This window comes from Lepidochelys olivacea (genome assembly GCF_965140295.1).
Source record: "Lepidochelys olivacea isolate rLepOli2 genome assembly, chromosome: 11".
Classification (NCBI taxonomy): domain Eukaryota; kingdom Metazoa; phylum Chordata; order Testudines; family Cheloniidae; genus Lepidochelys; species Lepidochelys olivacea.
In genome coordinates, this window is record NC_140421.1 from 26,129,267 (window position 1) to 26,144,371 (window position 15,105).

At 42.0% G+C, this 15,105-nt stretch overlaps 1 protein-coding gene across 7 annotated transcripts in view; it reads right to left on the reverse strand.

Moving 5' to 3' along the window:
• Nucleotides 1-15,105, reverse strand: part of ORC4 (origin recognition complex subunit 4) — a 63,314-nt gene that overhangs the window by 40,465 nt on the left and 7,744 nt on the right. The window lies entirely within an intron of this gene.

A 15,105-nucleotide genomic window follows, 5' to 3' on the forward strand; every position in this document is an offset into this window, starting at 1 on the left:
CACATCTATAAGTAAGGTTTTGATGAAGCTGTTCTAGCTTCTGTGGTTGAAAAATAATCCTGTCAGCAGAGGTATGCCACATAATAGATAAAAGTAGTGTGGAAGAATAAACACAAAACTGTAAAGGTGACATGCAGTTTTTTTCCTTTCGGTGATCTTTGAATCCTAATTAGCAAGTGTGATCTGTATCTGTACAGAGATAACCTATTACAATCCATTTAGATAAATTAATAAATAAATAAATAATTTACAAGCCTCAGGCATTTTTCTGACCCCACGTAAGTAAACAAAACATGCAACAGATGTTCACAGAAGCCTTTGTGGCCCTTGTAACATCTAGGAAGTGAAGGCTTCTTACCCTCAGAAGGAGATTTACGTACAATATAAACTTCAGATTATGATAGGAACTGGAAGGGCACTGTCAACAGAGAAAGGAGTAGTAAGCAAAAAGTGTTCTTATCCTTATGAAGGGGAACAAATAGGCATAGAGATGGAGACTGCAGCAGTTATACACAGAATTTTAAGGGTTTGTTTCTTCAGGAAGGCACTCCTGTCTCCGATCTTCCTGGGGCAGCATAGTGGGCCAGCTGCCCCACTCCAGTAAAATAGGAGTTAAAAGCAGCCAAGCTAGGCTGATTAGGGAAACAGCCACAGCTGTGGTCAGCTCAGTTAGGGCCCAGCTGGCTCTGATAAAAGGGCTGGGGGCCAGGAGCTGGAGGACTCTCACTCTAGCCCTGGAGCTGAAAGGGCTAGCTGCCTGGAAGCAAAGTACCTGAGGCAGAGCAGGACACTGCTGGGGAAGGGCAAAGGGAGCTGGGGAGGCTCCAGCCCGGTAAACCCCCAGGCTGCGGGTCTTGTTGAAGGCCTACGAAAGGTACTGGGGCTGCAGAGGGGAAGCCTGGGGATAGGCAAAGGCAGCAGGTCCTACCCCCTTGCCAATGATGAGTGGCCATAACAGACTGCAGTCTGCCCCAGTGAAAGGGGGCTAGATGATGACTGGCAGTAGCCACTGAGTCAAGGTGAGTTTAGAGGGTTGGGGGTTCCCCGGGATACTGTGGGGTAGTGCTGGGGCAGAACCCTGAGGTAAAGGACACCGGTGTCTGGGAGGGACACAGGGCCAGCAGCAGGCAAGACAGTGACCAGCGGAGGGTGCTCCGAAGGCTGGAAAGAGCTAATTCCCAAGACAACCAGCAGGAGGCGCTGCACCAGTGAGTTATTACATTGCTACAGGCAGGTAGGAAGGAAGTTTACCCTTTAATTGAAGTGCTATTCCTTAGTATGGTTTACACTGTTTCAGGAGCAGAGAAATAAGTCTGAAAATTCTGATTCACCTTTTTGCATAACCAGAACGCAAACAGCAGTAAAACAAGCTAGCTGTCAAGTGATGCCCAGCATCAAAATTAGACTGTCTTCTCAGTGCTGATCTTGGACTCCTCCTGTGTTGAAGATATGAACATCTCCCCCAATGAAACCACATCATTTAATAGAATATCAGGGTTGGAAGGGACCTCAGGAGGTCATCTAGTCCAACCCCCTGCTCAAAAGCAGGACCAATCCTCAACTAAATCATCCCAGCCAGGGCTTTGTCAAGCCTGACCTTAAAAATATCTAAGGAAGGAGATTCCACCACCTACCTAGGTAACACATTCCAGTGTTTCACCACCCTCCTAGTGAAAAAGTTTTTCCTAATATCCAACCTAAATCTCCCCCACTGCAACTTGAGACCATGACTCCTTGTTCTGTCATCAGCTACCACTGAGAACAGTCTAGATCCATCCTCTTTGGAACCCCCTTTCAGGTAGTTGAAAGCAGCTATCAAATCCCCCCTCATTCTTCTCTTCTGCAGACTAAACAATCCCAGTTCCCTCAGCCTCTCCTCATAAGTCATGTGTTCCAGTCCCCTAATCATTTTTGTTGCCCTCCCCTGGACTCTTTCCAATTTTTCCACATCCTTCTTGTAGTGTGGGGCCCAAAACTGGACACAGTACTCCAGATGAGGCCTCACCAATGTCGAATAGAGGGGAACAATCACGTCCCTCGATCTGCTGGCAATGCCCCTATATATACATCCCAAAATGCCATTGGCCTTCTTGTCAACAAGGGCACACTGTTGACTTATATCCAGCTTCTCGTCCACTGTAACCCCTACGTCCTTTTCTGCAGAACTGCTGCCGAGCCATTCGGTCCCTAGTCTGTAGCGGTGCATGGGATTCTTCCGTCCTAAGTGCAGGACTCTGCACTTGTCCTTGTTGAACCTCAGATTTCTTTTGGCCCAATCCTCCAATTTGTCTAGGTCCCTCTGTATCCTATCCCTACCCTCCAGCGTATCTACCTCTCCTCCCAGTTTAGTGTCATCTGCAAACTTGCTGAGGGTGCAATCCACACCATCCTCCAGATCATTTAAGAAGATATTGAACAAAACTGGCCCGAGGACCGACCCTTGACCCTACCAAGAGGGAAAGAGTCATTCTTAAGTCCTGAAATGTGTTGATTAAAACTCCTTTAATGCTTTGAGATAAGGTGAGTGAGATACCATCTTTTACTGGCCCAACTTCTGTTGGTGAAAGAGACAAGCTTTCCAGCTCTTCTTCAGGTCTGGGAAAAGTACTCCGACTGTCACAACTAAGTACAAGGTGGAACAGACTGTTTAGCATAACTAGTTAACACACATTTTAAGAGCATTCAAGGTGAAGTTGCCTGTTAACACCTAGCCAGTCATAGGAGAAAATAAGGGGGGATTGTAGATTACAGATTGTTGTAGTAAGACAGACACTGAATATATTTTTTTAAGACCATGATTTTAGAGGCTAGCAAAGTTATGTATTTAAGCTGCTAGGCTTGTCTTTTGAAGGTGTGCAGGTTTCCTTTGAGGACGAACAGAGATCAGCTATGGAGTGATTGTTTTGTGAGAAGTGTTTTCTCAGGACAATATTTCAAGGCTAGAGAAAAAAAATCAGCCCCATTTTAACAGATTTTAAAATCTACAATGACCTTAGTGATTGATAGAGACTCTTAAAGATTTAAATTCACTTTTTACACTAAGGCTATGGCTACAGTACAGACCTTATAGTGGCACAGTTATAACACTGCAGCCACACTGCTGTAAGGTCTCCTATGTAGCCACTCTACGCTGGCAGGAGAAAATTCTCCCACCAGCATAATTAAACCAAACCCAACAAATGGCAGTAGCTATATTGGCTACTGCATGTTCGGTGGTATTTTTTCCACACGCCCCGATCAACAAAGTTTTGCCAACAAAAGTGCTCATATAGATAAAACCTAAGACTAGGTTTAAGTCTAAACTAATGTACCAAAGGATTAAAATTATGCCAGACAACCACTGATCTGTAAACTTTATAAGCTTCAGTAACATAGTGAGGCATTAGCTTACTTGATCTTGAGACAGCCTCCACCCTACTGCACAAGCCTCTGATGCAAGCCAGAGTGTTCGCAGGTAGCATGACTTCAGACATGCTGTGGCTGATGAACCTGAGCTCAGCCCATGTACCATGAGTTTGAATCTTGCCAGTGGCAGGTCTGAGAATGGGCGTTGCACACATTAGGAAAGCTGGTCAAGAATTTTCCAGTGAAAATTTTTTATAAATCAGAAAATGCCACTTCACAGAAACCAAAAGTATTCATATGAAAGAGCTGCTTTCAACAAGTCTCTCAATGAGAATTTTGAAAAAAGTTTCTATATTGAAATATCCCACTGACATTTTGAAAATTAAATGTTTTGGTCTGACATGGCTGTGTTTAAGAATTGGAGTTAATTTGTACTAAAAAGGGGGGGGGGGGCGAAATAAGGTCAAAATGAAATGTTTAGATTCAAAGAGTTTTTCAGTTTGCCAGTTCATGAAAATTTGAGATTACTTTTTATCCTGAATCAAGAAAGGAAGTTTTCAAAAATTGTGAAAATTCTTGTTGGACAAAAAAAGTTTCCCCACCCATCTCTAGACATTAGTTGCTCTGTCTCCATTCTTTAGGGGCTGCCTCTTGAGTTTTTGCTGTAAGACTTTGTTTTAAGAGCCAATAAAGCATGCTCTAAAATCCACATGCATACTCAGATTTTCCTAAAGAAAGGAAGGAAGTATTAAGTCAAGGAAGTCAAGGAAGAAAGTATTAAGGTGAGAGGGGATAAGAGTTCAAGAGCTTGTCTACACTTAAAATGCTGCAGTGCTTCAGCAAAGACGCTATCCACATCAATGGGAGAGCATCTCCTGTCAGTGTACACAGGCTACCTCCCACTACTTGACCTATCACTGTCTACACCCGGGTTAGATTGATTTAAATTGAGTCACTCAGGGATGTGGATTTTTCACGTCTTTGAGCAACACAGTTATACAACTTAACTTCCTAGTGTAGACCATGCCTCATAAGCAACTACATTAGGGTAGTCAGGGCTGTCCCTGTGGGGTATAGGGCCTGGGACAACCCCTCCTGCTGTCCTAGGCCCCATGCCCACTCCAACCCTTCCCCCAAGCTCCTGCCCTGCCTGTTCCCACCCCCATTCCATTCCTTCCCCCAAACTCGCACCCTCCCCACAAAGCAACGCTGGGAGCTGGCAGGGTAGGCTGGGTCGCTCGCTGCTGCCCTGGACCTCGCATCCATCCTATGGATGGGATGGCTCAGCTCTGGGTGGAGTAATTATGCCACATGCTGTTAACCCATTTCCTAATCAATGGGACACTATAATCAAAGAAAAGCAAGTAACTGCAGCTCTCAATGTCAGCATGAGCAAAAGGATAACTAAAACCAGGAAATACCCTCAGAGAGAGCCTGAGTCGAAGGACATGTGTAGTGTCAACAATTAGATTGTACCAGCATACCATCCCCAATCAAAACATTAACATGTTTATAGTGAAAAATAAAGATAAATTTCAACTGTCAACAATAATTCATCCAATCTACAAAACAAGCTTTATTCTTCCAAGTGCAGTAGTTTGAGATATTGGATTCAAGAAAATTTTAGGTGTGTGGCCATTTTAAAAACAGTTACAGCAAACTTCAAGTCACATTTTCCCTGCACAAACTGCTACAGCAAACTCAAGCAGTGTGCAAGCTACAATAAACTTTTAAAAGTTACATTGTAACCCATGTTAAAATGGAACTCCTGATGCATCCTTGACTGTGATGGAGCTAACACCCTACCATAACACTGCTGTGCCACACAGGATCCATGCGTAGAACTACTGGTGCAAAGTTTTTCTCAGCTACAGCCCCCCTCCAGAAGGAGGTGGTTTTAACATTTAAACGGCTTTGAAGCTCCCAGGCATAGCAAGGTTGTCTTTAAGTTCCTTATGCCACAACAATAAGATAGACTTTGGGAGAAGGGGAGCATCAGCTCACCCACTGAGATAAATGGGTCAGTTACCATCTTCACTCCTCTCCATGGTTCCTCCAACCTACTGGGGCCCTGGAAGTAACCTAGTGGAAGAACATGGGCAAGAAAAGTGAGAAATTGTTTTCAGAATGATTTTCTAAACAAGCGGCCATTCCATGGCCTAAGATAAAACCCAGGACTCTCTGAGGTGGCAAGGACACACTGAGGGGGACTGCATTTAAGGGTTTGTTGTTTTCTTAAGATCTGTAATGCTAGGGTTACTTAAGAGTGAAAACTTTTGTGATTAAGAGATTCCTTTCCTTTATTGCCATATAGTCCCTGAAGGGTGTAATGGAGGAGGGGGAGGGAGAAACAAAAACAAACAAAAACAGAACTTTCCACAGTCAGTGGACTTGGTGCAGTTTCATGTTTAAGTAACTAGGGGGTGGAGGAGGGCTGAGGTATTGCTTTGGTCTAAGTGGCCAGACTGTAGGGTCCAACTACCCAAGAAGAAAGCTAAACACTGGATCTGCATTTGTGAATATGTTTATCAGTCACTACCCAAACCCAGGGGACTCTGGAGCACTAGGGATTCAGCAGTCAGATCCAATCACAACCATCTGGTGTCCATTCAGAGAGTAGAACTGGGCCAAGGACAATCTGAGCACCCCATTCTTTCTTTTTTCTTTCAGAAGCTCAGGGGAACAAGAAGGGAAGAAAATAGCTCTTCAAGCAGATGTCCCTGAACCTCCTCGGGTTGGGGTTTAGGGAGGGAACCACATTTCATATGAAGTTATGGTTGGTAGGTATCTGGTAATCTGAATTGTTCTCTCTCTCCACTTTGGATAGCTATTACTATCACTAATGCATATAGAAATTTATCCTCTTGATTTTCTTAGTGTGGGTGGGATATACCTCAACAGCTCCTAAAAACCCCTTACATTTCCAAGTACTGTCAATACATATTAAGGGAAAGTAAGGAACCAAGCATTTCAAATAACTAGATACATATCCTTAAACAATTTTTGAATTTCTGTGTACTTACTGAGCATTTGCAAGTGTTACGTTAAATACAAGCAATAGCTTTCTTTGACAGGCTAATGGTGGGTAAAAATAAAGGCTTTCGTTAAAAAAAAAACAAAAAAAACCGGTTTTTTCCCCTCAATGCGTTTTATCCAAAAAAAACCCCAATCTTAAAATTAGTTAATTAAGATATGATAGCTCAAAGATATTTCATCATGGAATAGGGAATATAAATTCTAATTCTATAGTATGAGATAATATATTCATGTAAAGTTTAAGAAAAGCTTTGTAAACAAGTCCCAATAGTTCATGGATTAGGGACCCAATCTTATGTGGTTCCACAGGCTTTTGTATAGATTTAGGTTAATCTTTCTATCTACACAATGGGACTCAGTGCTCAGTCTAGAAGACACCATCAGAGATGCTTAGTTTTGCAGTTCTCAAACTGTGGATTTGTCTCCCCAGAGGTAACATTCTTGTTAACAGCAAAAATGTTTTTAAATAAATAGAGAGATGAGAAACAGACCTCAACTCTATTATCCCACTGCAAATTTGTGCACACAGAGTCAATCCCTTACCTCTCTCAAAGTGCAAAGTTTCAAAAAGTTCAATGAATAGAAGATTGTTGGGACAAGGAAGAAAAAGTCTCAAGATAAATGTGAGACGCAAGGGACATATGCTTGTTTTGTTAAAATATGTTTGCTGTTGAAGAAAAAAATCCAGAATATATCAAGTTCTTGTTGTTTTAGTTAAAAAACAATTTAAATGTCTGTCTGGTGATGATCTCCTATTACAGCATGGCAAGAAAATCCTCCAAATGTTAAAGATTAACCTGTTGACTTGGAGATAGTTCATCTCCCAATGACTTCATAAATATTTGCTTCAGTTACTTTTGGTAAATGAAATAACAAACAATCACTCATTTTGTGATATAGCCGTAAAACTAATCTGAAAAGTTTTCAAAATAAATCACTTTAAAAATGTTGTGTACCCCTTCTAAAAATGAAACCTACATCTACCTGAGTTGTGAAGAATATGTATGAAGGTTCTAACCACCAACAAGAATGCACTTTTATGTAGAAATCCATGATTAAATAGAGTCTTCCTGACTACTGATTTAAATCAAATTGATTTAAATAAAATCCACCCTGCAGGGTAACAAACGTTGTGGATAGGGTGAGGGGAATGTGGTAGATGTGGTCTATCTTGACTTTAGTAAGGCTTTTGATACTGTTTCATATGACCTCCAACAAACTAGGGAAACACAACCTAGATCAGTGGTCTCAAACTCAAAATGACCATGAGGGCCACATAAGGACTAGTACATTGGCCCAAGGGCCACACCACTGACCAACACTCCCCCCCCCCGCCCCAGCCCTGCCCCCACTCCACCATTTCTGTGAGGCCCTGCCCCTCCCTCATTCCAACCCCTTCCCTGAAATCTCCACCGCCAGGGGGTACAGGAGGGGTGCATCAGGGGGCTCAGGACAAGGGGGTTCAGCTGTAGGAGGGCTAGGGGCACGGATCTGGCCCAGCACACGCTGGGGCAGGGCAGGCTCTTTGCCTGTGTGCCCTGCCCCCGCAGTGCTCCAGGAAGCGACCAGGACCCAGGGGGCACAAGGGTCTGTGTGTTGCCCTGGCTGCTCCTCCAGGTACCTCCCACAAAGCTCCCATTGGCGGGGAATGAGGAACCGTGGCCAATGGGAGCTTCAGGGGAGGTACCTGGAGGAGCAGCCAGGGCAACATACAGACCCCTGTTCCCTCCATACCCCAGGTCCCAGCCGCTTATCAATGATTTAGATAATGGCAGCAAGAGTACACTTAAAGTCTGCAGATAATACCAACCTGGGAAGGATTACAAGTGCGTTGGAGGATAGGATTAAAATTCAAAATGATCTGGACAAACTGGAGAAATGGTCTGAAGTAAATCGGATGAAATTCAATAAGGAGAAATGCAAAGTTCTCCACTTAAGAAGGCATTATCAGTTGCACATACAAAATGAGAAAGGACTATCTAGGAAGGAATACTGTGGAAAGGGATCTGGGGGTCATGGTGGATCACAAGCTAAATATGAGTGAACAGTGTAACACTGTTGCAAAAAAGCAAACATCATTCTGGGATGTATTAGCAGGAGTGTTGTAAGTAAGACATGAGAAGCAATTCTTCCACTCTACTCCACACTGATTAGGCCTCAACGGGAATATTGTGTCCAGTTCCAGGTACCACATTTCAGGAAAGATGTGGACAAAGTGAAGAAAGTCCAGAGAAGAGCAACAAAAATGATTAAAGGTCTAGAAAACATGACCTCTGAGGGAAGATTTAAAAAATTGGATTTGTTTAGTCTTAAGAGAAGACAGAGGGGACTTAAATAGTTTTTAAGTACATAAAAGGCTGTTACAAGGAGAAGGGAGAAAAATTGTTCTCTAACTTCTGAGGCTAGGACAAGAAGCAATGGACTTAAATTGCAGCAAGGGCAGTTGAGGTTGGACATTAGGAAAAATCTTCCCATCAGGGTGGTTAAGCACTGGAAAAAATGGGAGGTTGTGGAATCTCCATCACTGGAGATTTTTAAGAGCAGGTTAGACCTGTCAGGGACGCTCTAGATAATACTTGGTCCTGCCACAAGTGCAGGGGACAGGACTAGATGACCTCTCGAGGTCCTTTCCAATCCTCCAATTCTATGACTTTCAGTAGCAGGAGATGACCAATAGCTTGGGGCCAGAAAAGGTGCTGACTGACATAGTGTATTAGTGGATCACTTGCACATTGCCAAAGCCCTTCTTAAGACTCACTCACATGCTACTCTTCTGCTGTGTTGCAGCCAAGTTAAATTCACATAATTGAGGCACTTGTTCATACACAAGCGATAAGGAAATATGAGATCAGCATAAGGACTGGGAAAATGAGACAGAAGAAACTGTCACATACGGTCAAGTAAATAACTTCTTTTGGAAATCCCAGAGATGAATCTTAAGAAGATGGCATCCTATAGTTGTTTGTTGTTTTGTTTGCTTGCTTACAGTGGGGTAGTGGAGGAAGCAATAGCAGCATAGCATTAAAGAACAAGGCACTGAATGGCTTTATTTTCAAGGATGAAGTTTAGAATCTGGAGAACACCCGACAACCAGAGTTGTACAGAACTCTTGGCTGTCCTTAAAATTTACATTTTGAGAAACTGAGCTATAGAAGGCAAGAAAAAGCTGGACAAGTGATTTCAGAAAAGTTACTAGAACACAACAGTAAGAGGGTTGCCGTTGTTAAAAAGGGGAAGTTTTCAAAAAGCTATTTTGAGTGGCAAAGAAGTGCATGGACACTGTCAACACTCATTACCCTTCTGTATTCACAATAACCACTGTCCCAATGTTTAAGTGCTTTATCTGCCATCATTCTCAGGTGTAATTATTCTCTTATTTATTTAGGAAGTTTTAACAGGTTTACAAATCCTTGCCATGTAAGTATCCGGGACCAAAAAAAAATAAAATCACTACAACAGTAAGCTTTTGTTTGGAGAAAAAGTAATATAATCAGATCTCTCTATTTAACAGTGTGTTACCATATTAGTGAGTGAGCATCTTTACATTACCTATGACATGCTGTTTCTGGCAATTTTATTACATTAAGTGACATGTCCGATTACCACATTTAACAAGCCAACCATGTCGATCAAATGTTAATATTCAAAAAAGTTGGAAAAGTATACTAGTTTTTTTTTAAGTGACTATACTTTGAATATTAAATACATGGTAACCAAATATCTGTTTCTATTTTTCCCCTCTCTCAATTTTGCTGGGTATGTAATCAGTGCATTGTTTTTAAAATAAAAATCTCCCTTTTTTAAAAAAAAGCTTCAGCATAATAAAGAGCTCAATTCTGCAGAGATTCCACAGTTGGTAATGTCACTGAAGTCAGTGGAATTTTACATATGAAGCCGTTTCAAATAACTCCTTCAGTAGCACAATATTTATTATACAATATTAAAAAGGAATTTTCAATTTTCTTCAGAAACCACTGTTTTCAGAGGTGCCATTCAGTGAATGGGAGAGTCATCTCAGGGTTGGATCTGGCCATTTTAATGGTACAGAATGGTGAGAGCCAGTAAACATTAACTATGCCAAATACTAACAGAAATAGTTCTGGCCTTGTTCAGAGAAGTATACTTGCCAAACTTCTTGAAAAATGCAATAGTCCAGAAGCTCTCTCTTGACACTGATAACCTCTCCAGCTACTGTTGTCTCTCTAACCTTCCTTTCCTGGGCAAAATAATCAAGAAAGCACATGTTACATCAACTAATGTCCCACATGCATTACAATCAGCCTTTGGGCCAGGGCACAGCACTGAGGCAACCCTAGTAGCACTTTAGATCATTGACACAGGCAAAATCTTAATGCTCATACTGATGGACCTCTACAGCATTCCACAGAGCAGACCTTAATGTACTATTAAGAAGCCTTATGACACACTAAGAATAAACATTACAGAATTACAGTGGTTCCAATCATTCCTTTCAAGAAGAACGACGAGTGGTAAGAGGTAATTACTCCTCCTTTCCAAAGGTGCTCAAGTGTAGAGTCCCTCAAGGATCCATGCTATTTGCCCCATTTCTCTTCCATACTTTTGTGAAGCCCCTGATGTCTCTCTGAGTTACTCCTGTCTACACCTAAGATGCTGCAGCAGCGTGCTTCAGTGTAGATACTACTTACATCGGCGTAGGTAATCCACCTCCCCGAAATGCAGTAGCTATGTCAACGGAAGAGACATAGCCATACCAACATAAATTCCTCGTGTAGACCAGACCTTAGTTGCCAACAATCCGCAGACAACACAATTATTTCTCTCATTCAGCACTGATGCAACTACTGCCACTAACAGGATATTAGTATGCCTACAAGAGACCAGCTCTTGGATGGGCACCATGATGGCAGATGAAGTAGTGTTGATAAACGCAAAGTAATGCACATTGGAGGGGAATAAAATTAACTAAATTAACTGTATTACTCAAGAAAGGGACCTGGGCATCACTGTAGACAGCTCAATGTACCCCTGTGGTAAAAAAGGTCACACGATGTTAGGATGCATTAGGAATGGGAGGGAGATCAATATGGAAATCATAATGCTATTATAGAAATCTCTGAATTAGATGAACTATGGGTCTCGTCCAATTAGCCAATTCTTGTGTAACTTTGTAAGTCCTGCTTTGTGCTTTCAGCCTAAATCTTATTCTATATCAGATTATAAAGAAAACAAAAGTCCTACTGACTTGCCAATTACTCATGTTTAATGCACTTGAATTTTTGCTAATTTGCTCCCCAAATGGCTGTAGTGATCGTAAAGCCACAATTTCTTTTATATTTTAATCTAGTAACTTTTCATGAGGGCACAAACAACCCATAAAAAGCTTGTAAACTTCTGTATGTATTTTATGTTAGGCGATTCCAGTACACCAGGAATGTTCTCATATTATAAATCAGTTTCATCCTACTGTCAAAGTCAAATTTTTTATTATATTTTACCTTTCAAGAAGAACCTCATTCTCTAGTTACCTTTTAGTAAGCAGAACTCCTCTGTTGACAACCATCAATTTCGGTCTACTTCTAGACATACATGTTTTAGTGAAGAGTCTATTTCCAATATACATGGGGGCCACTTCTAAAGGCACAGTGATTTAAATTATATGGAGAGAAACGAGTTTCCCATTTCAAATCACAATCTGCTGCAAGTAAGTCACCCCTCTTACTGAGCAGTGTAACAACCTGCACTTTCAGAACAATAATTTAAATATTCACCTAACCTGGTCACCAGTTTGCTGTAAAAAGACTGAATTCTTTCCTCCCTCCATGCCCACATCCTCAGCTAAAAAGAGAAGCAGCAGCAGACCAATCATAGCAAGTACTCTGAAAAGCTAAGCTGCACAGTGAACTCCACTAGTTTAGATAGATTTTTCTACTTTTAAAAAAAACAAAGAATGTAGCCTTCTGCAAGACCGGTGTATGTTCAAATTTTCTTTAGTTACAAAGCTTCTTTGTAACATATTAATGAAATTAAGATCTGAGACTTGATTTGGCCCTCAGACTGCCTTCTTAATGAATTTGAAATATCTAATAAATTCAGACATACTTAATTTTAATTGAGTTATTTGTGAAAGGCCGGAATATGGCACCTTCTCTTACATTTGGTAGTTCTATTGAACTCATTGGATTACGTACTCATTGAGAATAAAAGTAGCAGAATCAGGCCGTGTGTATAATTATTTATATATGTTCTCAGCAAGGTTAATGTTTGATTTACACTATACATATTATGAGCTTGATACAGAAATTACTGGGGGAAATTTAATGCCCTGTGTTACACAGGTCACGGTAGGTGATCACAATGGTCCTTTCTGGCCTTTGATAAGATGACATAGAAGCTACTAGTCAAAAAGTTTCAAATTACCTCCACTATAGCTAAGGCTATGTCCACATTAGGAGATCGTTATCAGTATAGAAATAATGGTATACTGTATCATCAAAGTGTTCCTACTGTAGATGCAGCCAAAACAGCAAACCACATTCTATACCAGTAAAAGCAGTTTTGCCAGTGCAGCTGCATCTACAATACAACACAGCTGTACTGGCAGAAGTCTGTACTGTAGACAAGGCCTAACTCCCTAGAATGGTATGTACAGTCAATACAGTGTGAATTCGGTTCATCTCCAGGGCTCAGAAGCAGCGGCTACATGCTCTACTCCCGAGGGCATTATGCACCAAAAAACTAAAAATTCTGCAAATTTTATTTGTCAAATAAATGTGGAGGCTCCAGCATGGCACTGGGGAACACAGGCCACTAGCTGCACAGAGGAAGTAGATCAGATGCGGGAACAGTTCTCTGTACAGGGATCCCTATCCCTGAGCTGAAGAGCAATGGGTGCAGGAAGCGGGGGGAGTTTGCAGAGCTTCCTGAAGCCGGAGAAGAAATTTGGGGGTAGGTCTGACCCAGCCCCGGATGCCATGCAGGGGAAGAGAAAATCCCATCCTCCCCAGCCCAGCCGGGACTACCAGCTAAGCACAGTGCAATGTAGGAACCACCAGTGGGTCTTCCCCAGTCCCGCCTCCTGCCCCACAGTCATTTACCTCTGGCCAGCTGCCCTTAGCAACTGAAACTCACTGATGGGGACGGTCGCAGGACTGCACTTCTGGCTTCCTTTTGCTTCCCCATCAGAAAGTCATTTTTTGGCAGGGAAGCAAAGAAATCTGTGGGTGACATGAATTCTGCACATTACTCCCCCAGGAGTAATGTGCATATGCCTTACTGAAATTTCTCTGAAGGTACTATCATGTTCTACAGAATTTCAGCTTTCACTAAAAAAACAAAGTCTCTAACTGTTAGAGTTGCACAGAATGGTTCAAAATTTGAGCCAAAAAACCAGCAAAGATGTCTATGGATGTCAAGGTTCCTTCCCCACTCTGAATTCTAGGGTACAGATATGGGGCCCTACATGAAAGACCCCCGAAGCTTATTCTTACCAGCTTAGGTTAAATGCTGCCACCACCAAAGTGTTAAACAAAGAACAGGGGAAGTGCCCCCTTGGAAATGTCTCCCCTCGCCCCCAAAATATCCCCGTCAAGCACTACACCCCCTTTCCTGGGGAAGGCTTCATAAAAATCCTCAACAATTTCCATAGGTGAACACAGACACACACCCTTGGATCTTAAGAACAATGAGAAAGCAATCAGGTTCTTAAAAGAAGAATATTAAAGAAAAAGTAAAAGAATCACCTCTGTAAAATCAGGTAAATACCTTACAGGGTAATCAGATTCAAAACATAAGGTTTTGCCTAGAAGGATTCTCTAGTTACAAAAAGACACACAAACAGGAATATACAACCCATTCAGCACAACTTATTTTATCAGTCATTTAAAAAAACAGAATCTAACGCATATCTAATTAGATTGCTTATTAACTCTTTACAGGAGTTCTGACCTGCACTACCGCTCTGGTCCCGGCAAAAGCATCACACAGACAGAGAGAACCCTTTGTTTCGCTCCAGCTTTGAAAGTATCTTGTCTCCTCATTGGTCATTTTGGTCAGGTGCCAGCAAGATTATTTTAGCTTCTTAACCCTTTACAGGTGAAAGGGTTTTTCCTCTGGCCAGGAGGGATTTTAAAGGTGTTTACCCTTCCCTTTATATTATGACATGCCCCCCAAATCACAGATAGGGTGAAACGCTGGCTGGGATTTCTTCCTGGAGCTCTAGGAGAGAACAGAGTTAATAAGACACATGCACCTCTAAATATACTACCAAGTATATAAAGATGAACAATATTCTCCACATCTCAAGGACGCTTGTAACCAGTTGATTCTGGAAAACTTTCACAGGAGAGTGCATCAGCCACTTTGTTAGAAGATCCTAAGATGTGTTGGATGTCGAAATCAAAATGTTGGAGAGCTGAACTCCACCAAATAAGCTTTTTGTTATTTCCCATGGTGGTATGAAGCCACTGTAGCGCAGCATGGTCCGTTTGGAGGTGGAAACACCGTCCCCAAATATATGGGCGTAGCTTTTCCAGAGCGACTGACCAGTTGCTTTCCCTCTCAGACAGCTTCTTGCTGAGAAACACTACAGGATGGAATTTTTGATCCGGTCCTTCCTGCATTAAAACTGCTCCCACACCACGCTTGGACGCATCTGTGGTTACTAAGAACGGTTTGTCAAAGTCTGGAGCCCTGAGACTCAGACATGAGTGTCGCTTTAAGCTGGTTAAAGGCCTTCTGACACTC